Source organism: Echinops telfairi, unplaced genomic scaffold (assembly GCF_000313985.2).
Source record: "Echinops telfairi isolate 266 unplaced genomic scaffold, ASM31398v2 ScPeMD7_7468;HRSCAF=8506_0, whole genome shotgun sequence".
NCBI classification, from domain to species: domain Eukaryota; kingdom Metazoa; phylum Chordata; class Mammalia; order Afrosoricida; family Tenrecidae; genus Echinops; species Echinops telfairi.
This window is the reverse complement of record NW_022111369.1, coordinates 95293095-95297389: the sequence shown is the minus strand read 5'-3', so window position 1 is coordinate 95297389 and position 4295 is coordinate 95293095. Positions and strand designations below refer to the sequence as shown.

Here is a 4295-nt window from a genome sequence, read left to right as displayed (position 1 = left end):
GGGTTTGGGCAGCACTGGGTTGGGATGCTTTCTTGATGTGCACTTACCCTTTATATAAAACTCTTTCTCTTATACATGCGTTTCTGTGGATTTGTTTCCCTAGTGTCCCTAGACTAACCCAAAGAGTTACAGTCTTGGGAACCTTGTCGTATAGGGTCATGATGAGCTTGCATCCACTTGATGGCATTGAGTTTGCTTTTTGGGGTTGTTGTCAGTCTGGAAGCACCGCTGAAACCTGTTCAGCATCATATCCACACCCAAGCCTCCACTGATGGCTGGGAGTGGCTGCACTGGAGGCCCACTGGTCAGGAGCCTACCGCCAAGTTTAAATCGGAGACAGTGAGAAGTTGCTTTCTGAGTCAGCACTGTCCCTGAGCAGCAGCTGAAAACAACCAGCTCAAACTCTCCGCCATCAAGTTAAGGCCAGCTCATCGTGACCCTGCAGGACACAGGAGACCTGCTCCTTTGGTTTCCAAGACTTCAAAGGTCTCCTGGGACAGACAGCCTCATATTTCTTCCTCGGAGCGGCTGGTGGGTTCCAACTGCTGACCCTGTGGTTAGCAGCTCAGGGTGTGCACTCTGCCACCAGGGCTCCCGAGCAGCCGCTAGAACCCAGAGTTTCCTCTGCAGGCCAGGAAGCTCCCCACTCTATTTGCAACCAGAAGTGGGGCAATTTATCCTGCAAAGAGCATGCGCTGCACACAGATCTGAGTCATGGAGAATCAGTTAAAGGAGAGGCATAGACAGTCCTCAGACTCTCAAAGACCCACGGCTCTCCAGTTGATACTGACTCACAGCGACCCGAGAGGACAAAGTGGAACTGCCCACTGTGTGTTTCTGAGACTGTAAGGCTTTACGGGAGCAGAAAGCATCACCTGTCTCTAGGCACTTAACCACTGTGCTGCCAGGTCTCCTTCAACCACAAAAAGTGTTTCAGTAACAACCCGCTGAATGTGTCAATAGAGGACAGGGGCTGAGGGGGAGCAAAAGCTTCGCCCTTTAAGTAACCAGACCACCACCACCACCCCTGGACAGTACCTTGAAGACAATACACTTATTTCCTAGATCTAGGTGCATCTATTTATAGGGTTAGTATTAAGGTAGCAGATGGACATTGGGCCTCTACTCAACTACTCCCTCAATGCAAGAACACTTTGTTCTATTAAACTGGCATTCCATGATGCTGACCATCCCGACATGATTGCTGAAGATAAATGTGTGCCTAAGCAAATGTGGTGAAGAAAGCTGATGGAGGCCGGCTATCAAATGATATAGTGTCTGGGATCTTAAAAGCCTGAAGATAAACAAGTGGCCATCTAGCTGAGAAGCAACAAAGCCCTCATGGAAGAAGCACACAAGCCTGTGTGATCACGAGGTGCCGAAGGGATCAGGTATCTGGCATCAAAGAACAAAAAATCATATCATTGTGCATGAGGGGGGTTGTGGAGTGGGGAACCCATCTGTAGGCAACTGGACATCATCCCCTTACAGAAGGGTTGCAAGGAGATGAACCAGTCAGGGTGCAGTATAGCAATGATGAAACATACAACATTCCTCTAGTTCCTTAATGCTTCCTCCCCCCACTATCATGATCCCAATTCTACCAATCCAGCTAGACTAGAGCATGTACATTGGTACAGATAAGAACTGGAATCACGGAATTCAGGACAGATAAACCCCTCAGGACCAATAATGAGAATAGCAATACCAGGAGGGGAAGAGGAAGGTGGGCTAGAAAGGGGGAACCAATCACAAGGATCTGCATATAACCCCCTACCTGGGGGACGGACAACAGAAAAGTGGGTGAAGGGAGATGTCGGACAGTGTAAGACATGACTAAACTAAAAAACAATACACTTATTTCCACAAGCTCACACCTGCATGGCGCAGCTGTAGAGGTTGGAAAGCTCCCGTCTTGCCTGGTGCTATTTCACAAGGAGGTATGGTGATGTAGTGGTTACTAGTTGGGTTGCTAACTGCAAGGTTAGCAGTTTGAAATCACCAGTCACTCCGAGGGGGAAGGACAGGGACTGAGTGGGGTGAGTGAACTATTTTTCTACTTGCCTCTGGCCAGGAAGTCTCCTTATGTGAAGGATAAACTCAAAACTCACTGCTGTTTGCGTTGGCTTTGACTCACAGACACCCTGTAGGGCAGGGCGGACCTGCCCCTGTGAGTTTCTGAGGCTCTCACTCTTGACGGGGAGTAGAAAGTCTTTCTCCTGAGGAGCGGCTGGTGGTTTTGAACTGCTGACCTTGTGGTTAGCAGCCCAACACAAAACCTCTAAGCCACTGGGACTCTTTGGTTGTCCCTTAGGAAGAACCCAAAACTTCCATGGTTAAACCAGTAGAGGTGGGCTGGCTATTGTATTGACCAGTTTTGTTTGTTTTTGTTTTATTTTAACACAAGTTGATATGTTTCTGGGCCAGCTATACTCAAAAACAACAACAAACCCACCAACTTCTCTGTGGGAGAAGATGTGGCAGTCAGCTAGCTTAAAGATTCACAGCCTCGGAGAGCCACCGGATCAGTTCTATGTGTCCTACAGGGTTGCTGTGAATCAGAATCAACTTGACAGCAGTGAGTGGGAATCTGTATAGAGGCAAACCACGGTACTTCTCTCTGTAGGGCAGCTGGTGGGTTTGAACAGCTAACCTTTCAATTAGCGGTGAGCACTTTTCCACTTCACCACCAGGCTCCCTTCACGAAGCAGCAGACACATTTATTCACGTATCTGTCTGTACACAGAGAGTTCATAGCTGACAGAAATACTGGCAGCTAATTCATTCCTTCAGCTTCTCTGCACGATGGACCATGATCAACCCCAACTCAAGCGGTTAGGGGGCCTGCCCTCTGGGCCTGTCTCCATCCCCTGCCATCTCTCCCATCAGTGAGTGAGCCCCTGAGGCCAGGGCACGTGGCTCTTGCGCCTGTACCCGCCTCCATATAGCACAGCCACGCCACTTGCTGCCATGCAGTCGATGCCGACTCCTTGCAATCCTTTACAGAGCTTTCTGAGGCTGTGGCACGTGACGGGAGCAGACAGCCTCATCTTTCTCCCATGGAGCGGCTGGTGGGTTTGAACTGCTGACCTTGCTGTTGTCAGCCCTCCAAGGCTGCTTGGCGAATAAATCCATGAGCACATGGGCATGTGGCTAGGAGTCAAATGATCCCCAGACTGATTTCAAGACAGGGCAGAGAAGGCCAGGGATCTAAATCCAAAAGTGGCAAATCACCAATAGATTTTAAGGCTTTGGTGAGGCTTAACCTAACTAACCAATCCACTGTTTGCAAGTCCATTCTGACCCATAGCAACCCTATGAGGCAGAATAGGACTGGTCCCTGGTGCTTCTGAGATTGCAAATCTTGACAGAAGCAGACAGCCTCAGCCTTCTCCCGGGCAAGACTGGTGGGTGGGCTTACAGGGTCAGAAGCGTAGTGGAAGTCATGGTTATAAATGAGTGAATGGCACAGGTCCCGGAGGTGGCCTGGCTACCTGGATGCCTAGCCTGGCTTAAAGATACTCCCTGTTTGTTGGCAGCGGCCCTCTTTAAGGAAGCCCTGGTGGTGCAGTGGTTGAAACAGTTGGTTGAGAACTGAAATGTCAGCAGTTCGAATCCATCAGTCACTCCATAGAGCACAGACAAGGCAGTTTGTTTCTGTCAAGATTTATAGCTTTTGAAATCCCCAGGGCAGGTCTACTCTGACCTATGAGTCGCTGTGAGTCCGAATCCACTCCCCGGTAACACAGGAGGCATCCTTCCAGCACAAACACAGTCCAAGGCCAATGAACTTTACTTTTCTAAAAGTAGGTTCAGGCGCTTGCATTTCGGGGTGGCACGTGCAGACCCTGAAGCCAGACTGCTGAGATCCCAGGTCTGATATTTACCAGTTGTGGCACCTGGGAGTTACAGAATCCTGGTGTGCCTCTGCTTCCGCGTATACAAACAGGGACCATAGCTCACTACGGCACCAGCTTGTACTATATGAGTCAGTACATAGCTGTGCACAATACTCATAATCAGTAAGAGTCAACGGCTACTGTTTTGTAGAAGGCGCAGCATTTGCAGTCCTCCGAGCCCATTTGCTTATATGATCCCATTCACGCCAGGGCCGGGCCCACTGTGGCAAGGACTCCGCTGACTGCAAGGAGACACAGCAGATGGTGTCAGAAGTGGGACTTTAGCTCCCATCCTCTGTCTTCTGGACCAAAGCTCTTGCCACCTTTCCCTCATTCTCTCCTTGGCTTCAGCCAAGATGTGTGTGTGTGTGTGTGTGTGTGTGTGTGTGTGTGTGT

The 4295-nt window shown here is 49.8% G+C and overlaps 1 protein-coding gene across 1 annotated transcript in view; it reads right to left on the bottom strand.

The window, feature by feature from the left end:
* The window catches only part of SEL1L3 (SEL1L family member 3), a 160509-nt gene that overhangs the window by 50232 nt on the left and 105982 nt on the right, over nucleotides 1-4295 (bottom strand). The gene's annotated exons all lie outside the window — the stretch shown is intronic.